This window comes from Mobula hypostoma, chromosome 10, assembly GCF_963921235.1.
Source record: "Mobula hypostoma chromosome 10, sMobHyp1.1, whole genome shotgun sequence".
Classification (NCBI taxonomy): Eukaryota; Metazoa; Chordata; class Chondrichthyes; order Myliobatiformes; family Myliobatidae; genus Mobula; species Mobula hypostoma.
In genome coordinates this window covers 28,164,905-28,188,056 of record NC_086106.1, presented here as the reverse complement: position 1 = coordinate 28,188,056, position 23,152 = coordinate 28,164,905, and the positions used below count along the sequence as shown (strand labels likewise).

The 23,152-nt window shown below is 49.9% G+C and overlaps 1 pseudogene; it reads right to left on the bottom strand.

Annotated features, from left to right (window-relative positions):
• The window catches only part of LOC134352466 (zinc finger protein 271-like), a 33,402-nt pseudogene extending 11,371 nt beyond the window's left edge, over positions 1–22,031 (bottom strand).
• Positions 22,032–23,152: the final 1,121 nt, after the last annotated feature.

Below are 23,152 nucleotides of genomic sequence, written 5' to 3'. Positions count from 1 at the left end.
TGAATTAGCTAAGATAGACTGGCAAATGACACTTCAAGGATTGACGGTGGATATGCAATGGCAGGCATTTAAAGGTTGCATGGATGAACTACAACAATTGTTCATCCCAGTTTGGCAAAAGAATAAATCAAGGAAGGTAGTGCACCCGTGGCTGACAAGAGAAATTAGGGATAGTATCAATTCCAAAGAAGTAGCATACAAATTAGCCAGAGAAAGTGGCTCACCTGAGGACTGGGAGAAATTCAGAGTTCAGCAGAGGAGGACAAAGGGCTTAATTAGGAAGAGGAAAAAAGATTATGAGAGAAAACTGGCAGAGAACATAAAAACGGACTGTAAAAGCTTTTATAGATATGTAAAAAGGAAAAGACTGATAAAGACAAATGTAGGTCCCCTGCAAACAGAAACAGGTGAATTGATTATGGGGAGCAAGGACATGGCAGACCAATTGAATAATTACTTTGGTTCTGTCTTCACTAAGGAGGACATAAATAATCTTCCAGAAATAGTAAGGGACAGAGGGTCCAGTGAGATGGAGGAACTGAGCGAAATACATGTTAGTAGGGAAGTGGTGTTAGGTAAATTGAAGGGATTGAAGGCAGATAAATCCCCAGGGCCAGATGGTCTGCATCCCAGAGTGCTTAAGGAAGTGGCCCAAGAAATAGTGGATGCATTAGTGATAATTTTTCAAAACTCGTTAGATTCTGGACTAGTTCCTGAGGATTGGAGGGTGGCTAATGTAACCCCACTTTTTAAAAAAGGAGGGAGAGAGAAACCGGGGAATTATAGGCCGGTTAGCCTAACGTCGGTGGTGGGGAAACTGCTGGAGTCAGTTATCAAGGATGTGATAACAGCACATTTGGAAAGCGGTGAAATGATCGGACAAAGTCAGCATGGATTTGTGAAAGGAAAATCATGTCTGACGAATCTCATAGAATTTTTTGAGGATGTAACTAGTAGAGTGGATAGGGGAGAACCAGTGGATGTGGTATATTTGGATTTTCAAAAGGCTTTTGACAAGGTCCCACACAGGAGATTAGTGTGCAAACTTAAAGCACATGGTATTGGGGGTAAGGTATTGGTGTGGGTGGAGAATTGGTTAGCAGACAGGAAGCAAAGAGTGGGAATAAACGGGACCTTTTCAGAATGGCAGGCGGTGACTAGTGGGGTACCGCAAGGCTCAGTGCTGGGACCCCAGTTGTTTACAATATATATTAATGACTTGGATGAGGGAATTAAATGCAGCATCTCCAAGTTTGCGGATGACACGAAGCTGGGTGGCAGTGTTAGCAGTGAGGAGGATGCTAAGAGGATGCAGGGTGACTTGGATAGGTTGGGTGAGTGGGCAAACTCATGGCAGATGCAATTTAATGTGGATAAATGTGAAGTTATCCACTTTGGTGGCAAAAATAGGAAAACAGATTATTATCTGAATGGTGGCCGATTAGGAAAAGGGGAGGTGCAACGAGACCTGGGTGTCATTATACACCAGTCATTGAAAGTGGGCATGCAGGTACAGCAGGCGGTGAAAAAGGCGAACGGTATGCTGGCATTTATAGCGAGAGGATTCGAGTACAGGAGCAGGGAGGTACTACTGCAGTTGTACAAGGCCTTGGTGAGACCACACCTGGAGTATTGTGTGCAGTTTTGGTCCCCTAATCTGAGGAAAGACATCCTTGCCATAGAGGGAGTACAAAGAAGGTTCACCAGATTGATTCCTGGGATGGCAGGTCTTTCATATGAAGAAAGACTGGATGAACTGGGCTTGTACTCGTTGGAATTTAGAAGTTGAGGGGGGATCTGATTGAAACGTATAAGATCCTAAAGGGATTGGACAGGCTAGATGCGGGAAGATTGTTCCCGATGTTGGGGAGGTCTAGAACGAGGGGTCACAGTTTGAGGATAGAGGGGAAGCCTTTTAGGACCGAGGTTAGGAAAAACTTCTTCACACAGAGAGTGGTGAATCTGTGGAATTCTCTGCCACAGCAAACTGTTGAGGCCAGTTCATTAGCTATGTTTAAAAGGAAGTTAGATATGGCCCTTGTGGCTACAGGGGTCACGGGGTATGGAGGGAAGGCTGGGTTCTGAGTTGGATGATCAGCCATGATCATAATAAATGGCGGTGCAGGCTCGAAGGGCCGAATGGCCTACTCCTGCACCTATTTTCTATGTTTCTATATTGTCACCTAACTATAGGAAGGCTATCAGTAAGATTGAAAGAGTGCAGAGAAGATTTACTAGGATGTTGCCAGGTCTTCAGGAGTTGAGTTACAGGGAAAGATTGAACAGGTTAGGACTTTATTCCTTGGTGCGTAGAAGAATGAGGGGGGAATTGATAGAGGTTTACAAAATTGAGAGCTATAGACAGAGTAAATGGGAGTAGGCTCTTTCCACTTAGATTAGGAGAGATAAATATGAGAGGACATGGTTTTAGGGTGAAAGGGGAAAGGTTTTGGGGGAACATGAGAGTGGTGGGAGTGTGGAATGAGCTGCTGTCTGACTTGGTAAATGTAGGCTCACACTTAAGTTTTAAGAATAAATTGGATAGATACATGGATGGGAGAGGTCTGGAGGGTTATGGACTGGGTGCGTATCAATGGGACTAGCGGAATAAAGTCTCAGCACAGATTAGAAGGGCCGAATGGCCTGTTTTCTGGGCTGCAGTGTTCTATGGTTCTATGTATTGGACTGTTTCCACTTTGATACCCAGAACCTTCAGTTTTCCCGGGGTTCCTTGATGTCACAAATCAGTCCAGTGCTACCTTGACCTGGTTGACTGGTCCTGCACCAAAAACAGCCACTCCCTGAGCGACAGTAGAACTAACAAAACGATTGCCGACTTCGAGAGGGGGAGGGAAGGCGAACATGTGGCAGTCTACGTCGGGGAATCAGTGGTGAAGAGCCAGCAGCTTTAAACTCCCGGGTGTTAACATTATCAGATGGTCTGTCCTGGGCCCAGCACTTAAACGCAACCAGAAGGGAAGCACGGCAGGAGACTGAGGTTACCGAACAAACTTGGATGTACTGTTGAAGATATCTTGGCTGCTTGAATCATGGTCTGCTATGGCAATTCAAATGCACAGTATCGTAAAGAATTACAGAGAGCAGTGGATTCAGCCCAATACATCTTGGGCACATTTACAACACCCCCCCCCCCCCACCACCACCACACACCTCAAGAAGGCAAAATCCATTATCAAAAGTCCCCACCATCTGGGCTATGCAACCTTCCCACAGGTACAGTGGCATGCAAAAGTTTGGACACCCCGGTCAAAATTCCTTTTACTGTGAATAGCTAAGCAAGTAAAAGATGAACTGATTTCCAAAAGGCATAACATCAAAGATGACACATTTCTTTAATATTTTAAGCAAGATTACTTTTATTTCCATCTTTTACAGTTTCAAAATAACAAAAAAGGAAAAGGGTCCGAAGCAAAAGTTTGGGCACCCTGCATGGTCAGTACTTAGTAACACCCCCTTTGGCAAGTATCATAGCTTGTAAACGCTTTCTGTAGCCAGCTAAGAGTCTTTCAATTTCAAACCTTCAGCTTGCGCCTCTTGCGGCTTAAAAAGTTCTATTTTAACTTCAGCAGTTCACAGGACTTGTTTCCAAAATGCATTAGGCTTGTTTAGACGTTCCTTTGAACCATTTGAATAGAACTTTTTGGCCGCAATGAGCAAAGGTATGTTTGGATAAAAAAGGGTGCAGAATTTCATGAAAAGAACCCCTCTCCAACTGTTAAGTACTGGGGGTGGATCGATCATGCTTTGGGCTTGTGTTGCAGCCAGTGGCACGGGGAACATTTACTGGTAGAGGGAAGATTGAATTCAGTTAAATACCAGCAAATTCTGGAAGCAAACATCACAAAGTCTGTAAAAAAGCTGAAGGTGAAAAGATGGCTTCTACAACAGGATGATGACCCTAAGCACACCTCAAAATCCACAATGGACTACCTCAAGAGGTGCAAGCTGAAGGTTTTGCCATGGCCCTCACAGTCCCCTGACCTAAACATCACCGAGAATCTGTGGATAGACCTCAAAAGAGCAGTACATGCAAGACGGCCCAAGAATCTCACAGAACTGGAAGCCTTTTGCAAGGAAGAATGGGCAAAAACCCCCCAAACAAGAACTGAAAGACTCTTAACTGGCTACAGAAAGCATTTACAAGCTGTGATACTTGCCAAAGGGTGTGTTACTAAGTACTGACCATGCAGGGTGCCCAAACTTTTGCTTCGGGCCCTTTTCCTTTTTTGTTATTTTGAAACTGTGTAAGACGGAAATAAAATGTTTTCTTGCTTAAAATATTAAAGAAATGTGTCATCTTTAACTTTATGCCTTTTGGAAATCAAGTCATCTTTTACTCGCTTAGCTATTCACAGTAACAGAAATTTTGACCGCAGTGCCCAAACTTTTGCATGCCACCGGGCAGGTAGTACAGGAGCCTGAAGTCTCAATCCACCAGGTTCAAGAACAGCTACTTCCTTTCAACCTTCCAGTTCTTGAACCAACCAGCACAACCCTCATCATACCATGACCATTTTGATCACTTTGCAATAAAGTGGACTTTGCACTTTGGTCATAATTGTATTTTCTCACATTAAAAATATATAATTCATGTTTTTCTGTGGATTCTGGTTCTCAGATGTCCTGTGCCTGTGGTGCTAGTTTCTCATTGCACCCGTCACACACAAACTTGTGTCCATGACAATAAACTCAACTTTGACTTTACTGTCTGGTCACCGCTGCAGTTCGATCTCGGTTCGAGATCTTTGATCCAAACCTAAGAGCCAGGGCGGGCATCAGTGTCGCTGATTAGCGCTGTCAATCACACCTTCCATCACTCTGCTGATGACCAAGCAGACCGATTTGCAGCAATTAGCAAGATTGGATTGGCCCTGCTGCTTGTGGGCAGAACATGTCTGGCCAGCATCCCACGCTGTTGGGTAGACGCTGGTGCACGAAAGCAGCTTGGCCAGGGTACCACCTTCTAACCCTTTCCTCCTGCTTAGCCCTCCATTTTTCAATCACCCATATGCCAATCTAAGAGTTTCTAAAATTCCACTGATGTTACCTATTTCTACCACCACCCCCGGCAGCAGGTTCCACAAACTTGACACTCTGTGTTTAAAAAAAAAACTGACCTCTAAAATTCCCCCTTTACTGCACGTTTCTCCATTACTTCAAAATTTTACCCCCTCCAACTAGTCATCTTGCCCTGGGGTAAAAAGTCTCTGGCTATCCATTCTTACCATCTCGCTCACCTGTATCGTCACCTTTCAAACCATTGGATCAATACATTCCACAGATCAAAGGAAAGTGAGGGGGGGGGACGACACTGAAATATTTCAAGCAGGCTTGAAACCTGTTTCCTTTAACTGGGTGTCTAAGACAGGGCTCACACTCATATAATAAGGCTTTGCACATTTAACTTTGAGATGAATACATTCTTCACTCGAAGAGTGAAGAACCTGTGGAAACTTCAACCACAGAATGGGAAGCAAGTCCAATGCGATGAACACATCGAAGGAGGAAACAGTTTTCCGGACACAAAAGAAATGAATCTAGTTTGGAAGAGGAGAGAAATATTGAGACGGAGCATGGTAGTCTCAATGGGCTGAATGGCCTCTTCCTCCTCCCTGGCCAACTCTTGCTTCATTTCACATTGCCATGTTCTCCTCGGCCCAATTTCTTTCAGGTCCTTTCTCCCATCACTGTCCCCAGTCCCCGATTCTAGTTCTGTGCTGACCCCCCCCCCCGACTCTTGACCCCCTTCAATGGACCAGACACCTGACGGATCCTCAGCGTATTCTCACACCCTTACACTAATCAGAGCAGTGACTCGTCCGTGCGTCCTCCAGCCCTTTGCAGTCACTTTCTTCTGTCTTCGGTGCTGAGATGAGCTGGGGGATTCTGCTAGAAGACAAAACTAGCAGATTCTCCCCTCATTCCCAAAAGTGACGGACAGCGAGCGCCTGGGACAAGCTCTTATTCCCCATTCTGCGGGGAATCCCGGGGGTACCCCTTCACCCGCAGAGTGGGGACACTGTCACCACAGGGATGGGTTAAGTGAACAACAGGGGCGGATTGAATGGGGAGTTGAGAGTGAGAACAGAGAAGGAAAAGAAATGGAGGAACGATTCAGTGAAGAAAAGTAAGACCCAGAATGGACTGAGATTGAAAAGGGACAGGGTTGGGAAAAGGGGACGGGACAGAGGAGAGGGGAGGGAGCGGGAAACACCGGAGAGATATTCTGTAATGATCAATAAGAAAATTGTTTGCAAACACGTGACTGGTGTCTTAGGGCTGGGTGTGACCATACCCACGTCACCCCACCCCCACCTCCACGCACCGTATTCCTTCTCTGCACCTGTCCCACACCCCTCTCACGTCAGTCCACCTTCGCCATTTCCAACATCCTCCACTTCCGCCAGTTTTACAGACTCACGCTTGGCTCCGCGCCGACAAATACAGTAGTGCAAAAGTCTTGGGCAACTGAACTATACATGTGTGCAAAAACTTTTACACATCACAACTCTTGTATATTGTGGAGCCAGTCAGGGTCTGAGAGTCAAGAGTTTAAAACAGAACTGGTTTATTATCACAGATACAGAGAATGAAAATCCAGCCCCGTCACAGGAGTTCCCAATGTCAGCTGAAACGTCCTGTGACCCATGACCCCTGTTTGGTCCTGGGAGTGACCAGCTATGACCTGTGACCCCGGTTCAGTCCTGGGAGTGATCAGCTGTGACCCGTGACCCCGGTTCAGTCCTGGCGGTGACCAGCTGTGACCCGTGACCCCGGTTCGGTCCTGGGAGTGACCAGCTGTGACCCGTGATCCCGGTTTGGTCCTGGGAGTGACCAGCTGTGACCCATGACCCCGGTTTGGTCCTGGGAGTGACCAGCTGTGACTTGTAACCCTGGTTCAGTCCTGGGAGTGACCAGCTGTGACCCGTGACCCCGGTTCAGTCCTGGCGGGGACCAGCTGTGACCCCTGACCCTAGTTCAGTCCTGGGAGTGATCAGCTGTGACCTGTGACCCCGGTTCAGACCTGGGAGTGACCAGCTGTGACCTGTAACCCCGGTTCAGTCCTGGCAGTGAGCAGCTGTGACCCATGACCCCAGTTCAGTCCTGGCAGTGAGCAGCTGTGACCCATGACCCTGGTTCCATCCTGGGGGTGACCAGCTGTGACCCATGACCCCAGTTCAGTCCTGGGAGTGACCAGCCATGACCCATGACCTCTGTCCTGGGAGTGACCAGCTGCCACAATAACTGCAGAGTCCAATGCCTGCGGCTACTTGTCAGCTCTCTTCTGTTTCATTGCCACCCTCAGATCAGCAGACATCAGAGCTGAACCTTCTGCCCACAGTGAACTCGCTGACCTGTCAGCAGAGGCCATATTTCGCAGTTCAGCATTTTTGCCCGTTCACAGTTTCGCCCCATTGTGAACCTGCTGGTGCCTCAGCAGGTTGGACGACCGAGTGAATCCCCTCCCGCACTCCGAGCAGCTGAATGGCCGCTCCCCGGTGTGAATTTGTTGGTGCCTCAGCAGGTGAGATGACCGGGTGAATCCCTTCCCGCACTCGGTGCACGTGAACGGCCGCTCGCCGGTGTGAACCCGCTGGTGGGTCAGCAGGTCAGAAGACCAAGTGAATCCCTTCCCGCACTCCACGCAGGTGAACGGCCTCTCTCCCGTGTGAACCCGCTGGTGCGCCAACAGATTGGCAGAACGGGTGAACCCCTTCCCGCACTCAGAGCAAGTAAACGGCCTCTCGCCAGTGTGAACCCGTTGGTGAGTCAGCAGGTGGGACGGCAAAATGAAGCCCTTCCCGCACTCGGTGCAGGTGAACGGCCTCTCCCCGGTGTGAATCTGCTGGTGCCGTCTGAGGTTGGCTGACTGACTAAACCCCTTCCCGCACTCTAAACAAGTGAACGGCCTCTCCCCGGTGTGAACCCGCTGGTGCGTCATCAGGCTGGACGAGCGAGTGAAGCCCTTCCCGCACTCGGAGCAGGTGAACGGCCGCTCCCCGGTGTGGACCTGCTGGTGGGTCACCAGGCTGGACGACAGGGTGAAGCCCTTCCCGCACACAGCACAGGTGAACGGCCGCTCCCCGGTGTGAACCCGCCGGTGCCTCATCAGGTCGTAGGACTGTGTGAATCCCCTCCCGCACTCAGAACAAAGGAAGGGCCTCTCCTCGGCGTGAACTGCCTGGGGTCTGGTCAGGTGAGATGACATGGTGGACCTGTCCACATTCACAGGAGTTGAGTGGCTTGCCACCAGTGAGGTTGTGCTGGAGCTACTGTTACAAGGACAGTGTCATTTCCAACAGGAGGAAACATCAGTGAATATCTATTCACACACGGTGCAGGTGAAATCACTCCTGTCATGAGTGATTTCACTCATGTGAATAGATAATGTTCCTTTCCCAAGGATCATCAGCAATATTGACGTGTCATTTCTATCAAGGAGGCTTTTTACACTTTGTGTGTTCCTGGCTGATTCATCAACACCTCTCTCTCCCTCTCGTACAACACGCGTTTGGTTTTGTGCTTTCTCCACAAGGTCTTCCCTGGCTCTGTAACTGGGCTGGAGCTTTCACCACAGCCAGCGCGCTGGACCCCTCTCACTTGGGCTGTGTGTGCCTTACTGTCTTGCCAGCCACATTGGTGTGAGTGATTATTTCCCAAAGGTGAAACAGACAAGGAAATCCCATTGCGTATTCAAAGACCGATGGCATTCGGGTGCTGGAGAACTGACCGACACTGTGGACCTTGTGTGGTGTTGTGTCTGGGACTCCCATGTAGAAATCTCTGGTTGCTCTGTCCTGTAAGAGGAGTGGACAAAAGTCATCAAGGATCTAGGATCAACTTTATTCACCAAATACATTTACATGTATTAGCAATTTGCTGTGGTGCCTGGCACGGGATACAACAAAAGACAACAATTAAAAAGAATAAAGAATTATATAAAGTTAGAGGTTAAAGGACAGATAAGGAATAAAATCCGCATAATACATTAACACCGATGCGCATTTTACAATGTAAAAACATTATAAAATGTGGTTTAAAGTGTCTACTATACAGTGATGGGGGTGGGGTGGAATAGATAGAGGGGATGGGAGTGTGGTGCTAACTAGAACAGTTGATCAGATTAATTGCCTGGAAGAAGAAATTTTTAAGATGGTGTACATAGGCACAGGACAAATTTCAGATGAGATAATTTTAGTTTCCATGATGAACTGTGACTTAATTGGTTGTGCTTTCATCTCTGACAAAACATGAGAACTTTAAGTGCAACTCGAAGGCTGTAAATACAAGAATCAAGTATAGTCAAAGTTATTGTATACAGCACTACATGTACATGACAAAACTTACTTGCAGCACAATCCAATAAAGTATTAAAAGATTACTATACTGTTGGAGATGACATTTTCACAGCTGGACACTAAAGCCCCCTGGATGTATTCGAGAAAAGTTAGCTCAGGATCCCAGAATGATTCCAGAGATAATGGACATAGAGAACTGGGGTCATTCTAAATGGGACACGTAAGATTGACAACAGACCTTATGGCCATATTTAACATCATGAACATCATTTAACGTCAGGAGCTCCCATTGCCACAGTCAAGACCAAAGGACTGATGATGTCTTCGAGGTCTAAGAGAGCACCTACTCGTTCCCATTCCGTCCACCTGCATTTTTAGTCGGTTTGACAAAACAACGTTCTGCAGAGCGATCAATGGTGAGCACCTTACCCAGAAACGCCCGCGCTCCAGAAAGCCTCCTGCTCCTGGCGGCCTCGGCGTCTCGCCCGGACCCTTGGCCGCTAGGACTTGCGGGGGTCGAAGTCGACCGCGGCAGCTGGGAACTCCCGTCCGCAATATGGCTACCGGCGGAGCTCCCAGAACGCGTCCCGATTCCTCCCCGCGGCTGACGGCTGCTCCTCGGTCCCGGACCCGCAACCCAGCTTGGCGACTCCTCGACAAACGTCAGCCCGTTACAATCAGCTGCGGCAAAAAGCACTGCGCATGCTCCTTAGGTCATTTCCGAACTCTGCCCTCTGCGCCTGCGCGTTCGGTTCCATTCAACGGCGCTGAGGTGCGTTATGGATTCAGAATCAGGTTTAATATCACCAGCAATGCTCTGAAATTTGTTGTTACATAATAAAACTATAAATTACAATTATATATATTACGCAACAATAACTTATCCAATACGTCTACACGTATTGCAAAAAGAGAGCAACTAAAAGCGAGATAGAGTTCATTGTCCATTCAAAAAATGAGGTCAATACAGTAGTCTGTCTTCGGGCTCCCGTACCTACCTAATGGTAGGAATGAGAAGAGGGCATGCCCTTGGTGATGGAGTTCTTTAATGGTGGATGCTGTCTCTTCGAGATATCGCCTTCTGAAGACGCTCTCGATTTTTGAGGCTGTTCCGTCTGGTCCTTGACCCCCCCCCCCCCCACTATAGGAAACATCCTCTCCACCTCCACTCTGTCTGGGGTTTTCAATATTCAATAGGTTTCAGTGAGATCCTCCCCCATTCTTCTAAACACCAGCAAGCACAGGCCTCGAGCCATCAAACACTCCTCATATGTTAACCCTTTCATTCCTGGGAATATTTCTGTGAGCCTCCTCTGGACCCTTTCCAATGCCAGCACATCTTAGATAGGGGGTCCAAAACCGCTCACAATCCTTCACGTGCGGTCTGGCCAATGCCTCAGAAAGCCTCAGCATGACATCCTTGATCTTATGTTCTAGTCCTCTCAAATTAAATGCCATTGGTGCATTTGCCTTCCTTACCACCGACTCAGTCTGCAAAGTAATCTTCGGGGAATCTGGCATGAGGACTCCCAAGTCTCTTTTCACCTCGGATTTTTCATTTTTCTCCCCCTTTACAAAATAGCCTATGCTTTTAATCCTTTTACCAAAGTGCATGACCATACACTTCCCTACACTAGATTCAATGTGCCACCTCTTTGCCCGTTCCCCCAATGTCTGTCCTTCTGCAGACATCCTGCTTCCTCAACAGTCCCTGCCCCTCCACCTGTCTTGTATTCTCCACAAAGCCATTTCTTCCTTCATTGATATATAATGTGAAAAGAAGTGGTCCCAATACTGACCCTTGTGGCACACCACCAGTCTCCAGCAGCACCTTTACTGCCACTCTTTCCCTCCTGCCAGTCAGCCCATCTTCTATCAATGCTAGTCCCTTTCCCATAATGCCATGGGTTCTTATTGAGTTCAGGAGACTCAACGGCAACACCTCGTCACAGGCCTTCTGAAAAATCCAAGTACACGACAACCACTCAGAAAAACGCTGAAAGCACAAGGTTTAAAAAGAGCTCTTGCACTGGGTCACCAACTGATTTCAACGTCTCAAGCTGATGCCAGCCCGCTGAAGGCGTGTGTCAGCAAATCGTTTTGTGTCTCTGACCCCTTCACTTGTCAAAAGGGGAAAGCATGTCACCAATCTGGGGTCTTTGAAATTCACTTGGCTTGACTGAACATGGGCAGATTAAACACCTTTTGAATAGTTAATAAGCTTCGAGAAATTTCTTTTGTATTATTCCTTCACCATTTTAGCAACTTTCCCAATTCTTATAGAAACATAGAAAACCTACAGCACAATACAGGCCCTTCGGCCCACAAAGCTGTGCTGAACATGTCCCTGACTTAGAAATTACCTAAGGTTAAACATAGCCCTCTATTTTACTAAGCTCCATGTACCTATCCAGGAGTCTCTTAAAAGACCCTATCATATCTGCCTCCACCACCGTTGCCAGCAGCCCATTCCACGCACTCACCACTGTCTGCGTAAAAAAACTTACCCCTGACCTCTCCTCCTACTTCCAAGCACCTTAAAACTGTGCCCTCTCATGTTAGCCATTTCAACCCTGGGAAAAAGCCTCTGACTATCCACACAATCAATGCCTCTCATCATCTTACACACCTCTATCAGTCACCTCTCATCCTCTGTCGCTCCAAGGAGAAAAGGCCAAGTTCACTCAACCTATTCTCATAAGGCATGCTCCCCAATCCAGGCAACATCCTTGTAAATCTCCTCTGCACTTTCCATATCCTTCCTGTAATGAGGCGACCAGAACTGAGCACAGTACTCCGAGTGGTATCTGATCAGGGTCCTATATAGCTGCAACATTACCTCTCGGCTCCTAAACTCAGTTCCACGATTGATGAAGGCCAATACACCCAACAAGCTCCACCCCATCTCAGCCCCTCGTTCTAGGGACATGCCAATCAATATTTGGGAAATTAAAATCTCCCACCACAATAACCCTGTTATTATTGCACCTTTCCAGAATCTGTCTCCCTATCTGCTCCTCAGTGTCCCTGTTACTATTGGGTGGTCTAGAAAAAACTACCCAGTAGAGTTATTAACTGCTTCCTGTTCCTAATTCCCACCCACAGAGACTCCGTAGACAATGTCTCCATGACTTCCTTCTTTTCTGCAGCCGTGACACTATCTCTGACCAACAGCGCCACGCTTCTTTCCCTCACTCCGTGTCATTTCTGAAACATCTAAAGCCTGGCACCAAAGTAGCCATTCCTGCCCCTGCACCATCCAAGTCTCTGTGATGGCCACAACATCATACCTCCAAGTACTGATCCACGCTCTAAGCTCATCCACTTTATTCATAATACTCCTTGCATTAAAATAGACACATCCCAAACCATCGGTCTTATGAAAAGCTTCTGACTTGAAACACTAACTGCTTCTGTCGAGTCTGCCTGACGTGCTGAGTGTTTCCAGCATTTCAATATTAAAGATTTCCAGCATCCTCAGTTTGTTTTATGAATGAGAATCCACCATTTGTTAACAAGCTACATGAGTTGATCAAGGCCTGACGGCAACAGTATTCAATTCAGATCATTTTCTCAAGTAGAAATCAGAGGCAATATAATGGACAAGAGGACGATAGGAGATAGCGGCAGTCTGGTCTGGAATCAGAACAGATGAAGCAAAACAGTTACAATGAACTTCAAAATGCACACTAATAATTCAGCAGCTATTCACCACTGTCAAGCAGAATCTGTGCAGAGCAAAATTAATGTAAATTTTACTCTTGCAAAAACCTCAAAGTCAGCCACACCGGGTGGAGAATACTATTGATCTCAATTCCAAAACCATTGTGTTTTCTGCACTGGGCAGGGTGAGAGTGGTATACAAACTAAACGTAGCTTCCTCCATATAATGCATGACTCCAGTGGAAATGGAGTGACAACAGGTTTCATCTTAGGCGATTACCAATGATTACACATCGGTGTATTTGGATTTTATATATATTTGGAGACAGGGACGGTGATTGAGAAATTGCAGATAGCAATATCACCGGTGTTTCGTGACGGTCTTGAACAACCAGAAGGCTCCGTGTACTCTCAGTAGGTACCACGTTCCCTCTTTCCACTTTACCTATTTGCCTCCCTCCCCTGTTACCACTCCGATAAGACCCGAAGATACAGGGGCAGAATTAGGCCATTCGGCCCATCGAGTCTACTCGCCACTCCTTCATGGCTGATCCGAGTTCTTGGTTCTTGAGGTTCTCGACAAACACCAGTCTGAAGCTGATGTTGACAACGAGCCACCGCTTGAACAATCTGTGCTTTCTCATCAGGACTTTCAAACAAAGGCGTGCTCTATTTACACAACGGCTGGGTACAACTACTGTATAGATTGGTCTCTGAGGTGGCGTTTCCTCCACTATAAAAGGCAGGGATCTGTCCCCTATTCTATCAGCACAGAATGGGCAATAGAGTAGCAGTGCTGGGCACGTGACCAAATGGTTAAGACGTTCTGAAGGTCACTAGTTCGAGCCTCAGCTGTGGCAGCGTGTTTGTGCCCTTGAGCAAGGCACTTAACCACACATTGCTCTAGTCTGTGTGAGGAGTGGCGGCCCACACAGACTTCCAATCTGCGCCTTGTAAGGCATGAAAATGCCCAAGTGGTCTGAGTCCATGTTCCCTCCCTAGATACGGAAAGACCATAAGGACTTGTATCAAATCAGCCAACTCATTAAATGTTATACACCAAGCTTTCTCATAACTTAGGCAGGCACACAACTCAGGTTTGGCTTGGGCTGAACGTGGACTATGATTTTCTCTGTATTTAATTGTCAAACACACCAGCTCTCTTGTGGTACAGGATCTAACTCCAGCCAATCAGCGAACAGGAAGATGCTGCCAGTGGCTCGTTAAACCCCAATCCGGGCGAAGCTCCTTGCTGCCGTGCTGCGGCTTCGTCCTGTGCAAACATGGAGAGCTTCGATCTCCCAGACGCAGCCCCCCAGATCCCTCACTGGATCATCAGCAGCCTTTGTACAACTCAAGATCCTTCCCCTCCTCACCCCCAAAAAGTATAGACCCAAAGCTCTATTTCTATCTATTTATTTGTTAGGATTAGCCCGTTGAGCCCTCGTGTTCCACAGGGAGAAATGTACAAACTCCTTAAAGAGGAAGCCGGGATTTATTTATTTATTTTTTACCGATACAGCGTGGCGTGGGCCCTTCGAGCCACAACACCTCGGTGTCCTCCGACAACTCTAATTACCCTGAACTAGTCACGGGACCAGTTACCCTACCCAATTCGTCTTTGAACTGTGGGGGGAAACCAGAGCACCAGGGAACGCACCCATTCCGCAGGGGGACGTACCGAGACTCTCTACGGAACGGCGCCGGAATTAAACTCCGATCTCCGGAACGCCTCCAGCTACAATAGCGTCACGCTGCTGAGGAGCCCAAGTTACAAAATAAATCACTTGACTAGGAAGATGTCTGCGATTTACGTATTTCGCTGTAATGACATACTGGATAGTGGTCGCTCATGTTGCCATCTTGTTGCATGATCTCCCTGTTCCCACTCCAAACAATCAGATCAGACCAATAACTGAAACTGAATCCCGCCTGCGTGATGTCACACAGTTAGACGCTGCACGGTGAGCCGCAATGTATCAATCTACGTTCATTCCGTAATATTGAGCAGCCTCAATCCCGCACAGGGTTAGAAGCCTTCCCCAAACTTCAGAAGACATAGGAATCATTGGAATTAGGCCATTCAGCCCATCGAGTCCGTTCTGCCACTGCATCATTTCCCCTCTCAACCCCATTTCCAACATCTTTGCATTTCACCCCACCCTTTTGGGTGGGGTAAAAATGTTCTTTTTAAAAAATGACGAGACAGCGAGGGAGAACGAACGTGGAGGTGAATGCTTTTCTTCGGCGCCCACAATCGAAATGAGAAGTTTTACATTTTTCAAGTGCATTGAGCTCCAGTTGGTCAGCACAACAGACCCAGGCTGGCAAGTGTGAACACAGCCCGATTTGGGATTTAATGACCAGGAGCATCAACGACACTATCCAGCTCCTGCTGTCACTTGTGAACCCGCTGGTGTTTCCGCAGGTTGGACGAATAACTGAACCCCTTGCCACACATAGCGCAGGTGAAGGGCCTCTCCCCGGTGTGGACTCGCTGGTGTGACACCAAGTTGGATAACTGAGTGAACCGCTTCCCACACTCAGCGCAGGTGAACGGCCTCTCCCCAGTGTGCACCTGCTGGTGCCTCACCAGGCAGGAGGACAGAGTGAAGCCCTTCCCGCACTCGGAGCAGGTGAATGGCCTCTCCCCGGTGTGGACTTGCTGGTGCCTCACCAGGTACGAAGACAGAGTGAACCCTTTGCCGCAGACGGTGCAGGTGAACGGCCGCTCGCCGCTGTGAACCCGCCGGTGCGTCAGCAGGGAGGACGACTGCGTGAAGCCCTTCCCGCACTCGGAGCAGGTGAACGGCCGCTCCTGCGTGTGGAACCTCTGGTGCGTGGTGAGGTTGGACAGGCAGCAGAACCCCTTGCCGCACATGGAGCAGATGAACGGCTTCTCTCTGGTGTGACTGCGGCGGTGAATCTCCAGCCAGGACGGGTAACAGAAGCCTTTCCCGCAGTCCCCGCACTTCCACAGTTTCTCCCCGCTGTGAGTGCACTGGTGCCTGGTCAGCCCCGAGGCCCGGATGAAGCCACGCCCGCAGTCCGGGCACGTGAACTGTTTCTCCCTCCGGTGAGCGGGGCGCCCCTCGTCCATACTCAAGGCCCGGTCCCTGCCTGGTGCCTCTGGCAAGTCACGAGATGTTGTTTGCTTTGATCTTCCTGTCTGAGAATTCTCCATTACTGGCAGCCTGCAAAATAAACACAAAAAAAAGAGAAAGTATTGCAACTGTAATGAAACCCCATTTCCCTCGGGATCAATAAAGTATGACTATGACTATGACAGACACTCTGAGAAACAGAAAGAAAAAGCCCCAAAAGTCGTCATTGGCGACTCCATCATTGGATTCTGATGTTTTCTGGAAATCATGAAAGAGGCATAAAGCTCGTTACTTCATGATCATTTTATTAAATGCAAACAGACAGAGAGAATTAGAAAAATGTAGACATGCAAAAGTCTAATAGCTAAGAACAATGAATAAAAAAAAGACTAAAAAAGATGGGGCAAATTGTTCAGCTCTTTTGACACATTGATTCTGTTATGGTTATTATTCTATAATGGATGTACTGAGAATGCCCGCAAAAAAGTGAATCTGAGGGTTGCATATGGTGACAGATCTGTACTTTGATAATCAATTTACTTTGACCTGGTACCTTTAATTCCAGAGATTCCTCACATTCTGGCTAAGGAAATGACTCCACATCTCTGTTCTAAATGGACGTCCCTCTATTCTGAAGCCGTGCCCTCTGGTCTTCAACTCCCCCCCACTACAGAAGACATCCCCTACACATCCTTTTAATACTTTCAATGAGATCCCCCATCCCACTCTTCTAAATTCCAGTGGGTACAGGCCCAGAGTCACAGAGGACCGGGCCACCGTCCACCTGCCTTGGTCTCCTTCCTTCCCCACCAGCTTGCCACCATCCCCTTTCCCCACTGACCTGCAGTCACACCTTTCTCAGGATAACTGTGTCCATTAAATTCCCAGCCTGTATTGGGGTGGGGTGGGGTAGGGAGCCCCAGGCTGGCCCATCCCTGGCACCCAGCACCTTCATAATGTGTCTGCTCACTGTGGAGTGGATCTCGGAGCAGACGGAGGAGGTCCCACCACATGGAAGCACGTCCTTTGTCCCAAAGGAACTAACCAGCACCCCATCGACACTGACACCAAACACGTTTCCTCTTCCCATCCTGTCGCCTTGATTTCACTCCATCCATTCCCCACCCCACATTTAAACCCATTTTGCAGGGCGTTCCTGGCGGACCCAACCATCGAGGTCCGTCAGAGTTACTCACTCCACCGGGATCTAACCATCAGTGGCCTTTCAACACGAGAGCTACAATGTTGAAAGTTCAAAGTAAATTGATTATCAAAGTACATACACGTCATCATATACAACCGTGAGATTCATTGTGTTGCGTTGCGGGCATACTCAATAAATCCATAATAGAATAATAATTTATTAATTGCAGAGGAGAAGATGACGGCGCGACACAGCGCGCAGCGGCCACTCCGGTGATGAATGTCTGTTATCTGTCAAGTCGGGTGCTGTGCACAATTCTGATTTGATGGAGGCAGACACGAGAGCATGGAGGAACATCTGGTGAAACTTCTGAAATGCCTGTTTCACTGCCTCTGCTACTGTGTGATCCGAAATCTCCAGAGGGGAAGGCCCCGAATCCTCGGCTTTGCTCGTTGCTCGGCGGCCAGGGCGGGGTCGAAGCACTCGGCAAAGATGGTGCTTGGTGTCAGAGGGCTGGTCGGAGGCTCGAAGTTTTCGGACGGGCTCAGAGTCGGCTGTGGTTGGGTGCTTCCAATGCATTAACAGTTGTCGGTGCCTGGAGGTTTATGGCAGAGAGAGTTTCCCCCTTCTGCCACCTGCTACTGGGGACTATCAGGAGTCGATCGGAACTGTAAGACTTTTTTTTTAAACCGTGCCCATGGTCTGCTCTTTTTCAAATTATGGTATTGCTTTGCACTGTTGTAACTATATGTTATAATTATGTGGTCTTGTCAGTGTTAGTCTTTGGTTTGTCTTGTTTCTTTTGTGATATCACTCTGGAGGAACATTGTATCATTTCCTAATGCATGCATGCATTTCTACATGACAATAAACGAGGACTGAGTGTCCTCATAATCTAATCTAATAATCATAACAGAATCAATGAAAGACTGCACCTTGTGTTCAACAGCAACAGACGACAAACTCTGCAAGTACAACAAGAAAGAAATAATGATAATAAATAAATAAATAAACAATAAATATCAAGAAGGTGAGATGAAAAGTCCTGGAAAGTGAGTTTATTGGTTGTGGGAATATCTCAATGACGGGAGGTAGAGTGAAGTTATGCCCTTTGGTTCGAGAGCCTGATGGTTGAGGGGTAACAACTCATCCTGAAGCTGGTGGTGCGAGTCCTGAGGCCTTTTCACACTGGTAAGAAATGGTTTCATGGTTTTGGAGTTTGGATGAGGCTTCTACCCAACACTGGGATGTTGAAACGCTGCCGGGCAGGGAGAGATTAATTTCTGAAAGAGGACACGATAACTGCAGTTTGCACCAATACAGAAAGCAGTGAGAGAACTCTGCAGGTCAGGCAGCACCTATGCAGGGAGACGGGCAATTGGCCTTTTGAGTTGAGACCCTTCATCCAGGTTTCATTCAGCTGGTCTCCATCCAAACGTCAGCTGTCCATTTCCCTCCTCTGAGGCTGCCTGACCCACCGAGCTCTCCCACTGTTGTTTGCATTGATCTCTGAGTGTAGTCTCACTGTTTGGGAAAGGAGAGAGGAGAAACAACCACCGACAGAGCACAGGGAAAATGCTGGAGATTATTGCCAAGGATGCGGGGACAAAATTCTCCAGATCAGTAGTTCCCAACCTGGCATCCACAGTCCCCTTGCTCAATAGTATTGCTCCATGGCGTACAAAAGTTGGAAATTCCTGATGTAGATCATGTGGATTCATAAAAGACAGATCACATTTAACAGACCTGCTGAGTGTTTTGGCTTTGAGATCGCAATCTGCAGAATTGATAAGAAATGAGCAGATGATGTGGTGTATCTGGGACACTCAGAAAGCACCACTTCCGAGCGACTCAGCACAGTACCAGACGGAGAGGGTCTACCGGGGAAGATGAAGCTCAGGGTAAGGAGGACAGGGTTACAGAGGGTTGTAAACTCAGCCAGCACCACCACGGACACCAGCCTCTCCATCAGGGACACATTCAAAAGCTGATGCCCCCATCATCAACGACTCTCACCACAGGACATGCCTTCTCATTGCCAGCATCAGGAATTGACCGGAGGTCTGGTTCGGAGACCGGTGGGGGGTGGAGTGAGTGAGGGGGCAAATCGACCGGTGGTCCGGGTCGGAGCCCGGGGGAGGGGAGGAAATAGACCGGTGGTCCAGGTCGGAGACCAGGGGAGGGGGAGGGGATAAACCGGTGGTCCGGGTCGGAGCCCGGGGGAGGGGAGGGAGGATAGATCGGTGGTCTGGGTCGGAGCCCGGGGGGAGGGAGGGGGGAAATCGACTGGTGGTCCGGGTCGGAGCCCAGGGGGAGGGAGGGGGGATAGACCAGTGGTCCAGGTCGGAGCGCGGGGGAGGGAGGGGGGGGAAATTGACCGGTGGTCCGGGTTGGAGCCCGGGGGAGGGGAGGGGATAGACCGGTGGTCCGGGTCGGAGCCCGGGGGAGGGGGAGGGGATAGACCTGTAGTCCGGGTCGGAGCCAGGGGGAGGGGATAGACCTGCGGGGGAGGGGGAGGGGATAGACCTGTAGTCCGGGTCGGAGTAGGGTGAGGGGATAGACCGGTGGTCCGGGTCGGAGCCCGGGGGGAGGGAGGGGGGATAGACTGGTCGGAGCCCGGGGGAGGGGGAGGGGATAGACCTGTAGTCCGGGTCGGAGCCCGGGGAAGGGGTAGGGTGAGGGGATAGACCGGTGGTCCGGGTCGGAGCCCGGGGGAGGGGGAGGGGATAGCCCTGTAGTCCGGGTCGGAGCCCGGCGGAGGGGTGGGGTGAGGGGATAGACCGGTGGTCCGGGTCGGAGCCCGGGGGAGGGGGAGGGGATAGACCGGTGGTCCGGGTCGGAGCCCGGGGGAGGGAGAGGGGGAGGGGGAGGGAGAGGGGGAGGGGGAGGGGAAGGGGGAGGGGAAGGGGGAGGGGGGATAGACCGGTGGTCCGGGTCGGAGCCCGGGGGGAGGGAGGGGGGATAGACTGGTCGGAGCCCGGGGGAGGGGGAGGGGATAGACCTGTAGTCCGGGTCGGAGCCCGGGGGAGGGGTAGGGTGAGGGGATAGACCGGTGGTCCGGGTCGGAGCCCGGGGGAGGGGGAGGGGATAGCCCTGTAGTCCGGGTCGGAGCCCGGCGGAGGGGTGGGGTGAGGGGATAGACCGGTGGTCCGGGTCGGAGCCCGGGGGAGGGGGAGGGGATAGACCGGTGGTCCGGGTCGGAGCCCGGGGGAGGGAGAGGGGGAGGGGGAGGGAGAGGGGGAGGGGGAGGGGGAGGGGAAGGGGGAGGGGGGATAGACCGGTGGTCCGGGTCGGAGCCCGGGGGAGGGAAGGGGGATAGACCGGTCGTCCCGGTCGGAACCCGGGGCGAGGGAGGGGGGATAGACCGGTGGTGCGGGTCGGAGCCCGGGAGGGGGGAGGGGGAAGGGATAGACCAGTGGTCCGGGTCGGAGCCCGGGGGACTGATTGAAAGTCTAGAAGTTGAAGCCCGATAGCCGTATTCCCGACTCTGCGAGACGAAAGCCAGCCTGTTGTGGGGTTTGAGGACTGTGCATGTGGGCGGGAGGGCATTTTATAAACATCTTCTTCCCCTCTGCCATTAGATTTCTGAACGGCCCATGAACCCAGGAGCCACTTTACTTTGGACAATTTACCTTTCATTGTAATTTTTTAACTGCTGCCACAACACAACAAAGTTCAGGACATGTCAGTGACAATAAATCTGATTCATTTCAACTCAAAACCCGAAATTAGCATCCTGGGTCCCAGCAGACCGGGGGCGGGGGGCAGCTCCTTCTCCTACGCAGACAGCAACTCAACCAACAACGTCTGTGCTGGCCCGCGCCGCCCCATCCTCCGGATAAACTCACACCCCGTCTGCCTGCGCATGGCCCATACCTCTCCAATCCCTGCCGGTCCACAGCCGCTCTAAATGCCTCTTAACTGTGGAATTTGCTTCCATCCTTCGTGTAAAGAAACCTCGCCTCGCGGGGCGGCTCGGTAGCGCAGCGGGGTAAAGTACAGGAGACCCGAGGGTTTCCCCGTGAGTTTCCTTCGGGTACTCGGGTCCCTTCCACAGTCCGAAGATGTACCGGCTGTTAGGTTTAATGGTCATTGTAAATTGTCCCGTGATTCGGCTGGGGTTAAATGGGAGGGGTTGCTGGAAGTAAGGGCCTATTCTGCGCTGTATTTCAATAAATATATATTTTTTGACCTGTGGCGTCTAGTATTTGACATTTTCACCCTGAAGGCAGAAACCCTGACCACCGACCCTGCCTCTACCTCACCAAATTGTGTCAGGTCGTTTCTCCTCCTCCGTTTTCGCACTCCGGGGGCGGGGGGGGGATCTTAAATTTGTCCGCAAGTGTTCCATCAAGCCAGTGGTCTCTCACACCGACGTTCACACAACCGTGGCCAGTCTCTTCAGTTACAAGCGCATCGCTCTCGAGTCGAGATGAGACATGGCGATACCGCAGGGTCCTCTGTTACTGCAGTTCAACCTTCCTGCCAGCGTACTGTCGCTGCTGTGAATCCCCGAGGTCTCCGCTCCCCGATCCCGGGGGCTCGCCTGCCGGTGAGTGAATTCCCGGGGTCCGGGGGGCTCGGACTGTCCCCGAACGCTCGCCCGCCTACGGTTCTGGAGCTCGCACCGATGCCCCTGGCTCCGTCACCCACCCACACAGCCCAGAGTCTGCTCCCCTGCGCCGGCAGCCCGGCGCTCCGCTCTGCTCCTACCAGGGACCGAGCTCCCGGCGACTCCTCCCGCCAGCAGTCGGATCTCCAGCCGCTGGACCCCAACCTTCATCCCCCCGGAACCGTCCCTCGCCACCGACGGCACTGCGCACGCTCCAGACGCCGTTTTCCGCTTCCCGTTACGCAGATAGAGCACTTTCAGCCGCCCAACGCCTTCTGGTTAAATTATACGCCATCTACTACATTGCCAACGTTTCTTTTAAATAGCGCCTTTCTGGTTTGATTCGTCGCTATTTGCCCTTGCAGCTAGTGAATAAAGTTTTTCTTCTGAACAATATAGGAACCTCTGCAACCAGACAGCCGTCGATGAGTTCCAAAAAGCAAAATGCTAAATGAACTGCAATCGAGTGGAAGAAATCAACCGATGAGGCGGCACCTCTGTGGAAGCAGAAGGACGATCGGGTCGAGGCCTTGGATCAAAACGTTGACCATCCCTCTGCCTCCGTAGATGTTGTCTAACTCGCCGAATTCCTCCAGCAATTTGATTTTCAGTCTCCAGTATCCAGCAAGTGTAGTGTCCTGCGTTTCCAATTGTGACCGATGGTGCGGGGGAGAGACGGGGTGTATTTATCGTCCAGAGCTTTGGACGCCTTCTATACTCTTCTTTAAAATACTCATTTTAGCTGAGAGAACGGGTTCTCGACTTCAAAGTTGAATAAGCTGCTGGGAAACAAGTGGGAAAATGTGAGGCGGCATTGACTCGATGGACTAAGTAGTCTCCTTCCGTGCGTTTTCTAAGAACTGTACGCAATGAATGGGAAACAGATGGACTAAAATATCTTTCAACTCAACCCAAACGCCGCCTTGAATAAAATAACAAGGCGATCTGGTTATTTCTCCTTGACAGAGAACAAGGAGACAGACAGCGGACACACTCTCAAAGGGTCGGGCTAGTGTCCAGACACAAGCCAAGCCCTTAAATGCCTCCCCCCCCCAACCCCCGCCGTTTCTCTCGCCACTTCCGGGAAGGAGATAAGGGAGCCCAGCGACACGGTGTCAAGATGCCCTTTCAGGAAAAAAAAAGAGCTGGTGTTGACTTCAGGAAGCTGCTGTGTGTGTGTGTGTGTGTGTGTGTGTGTGTGTGTGTGTGTGTATGTATGTATACATGACCCTTTATAATTCAATGGTTCTCTGTTAATCTATCTATCTAATTTATTTATTGATACAGCACCGAACAATTTACAATGCCA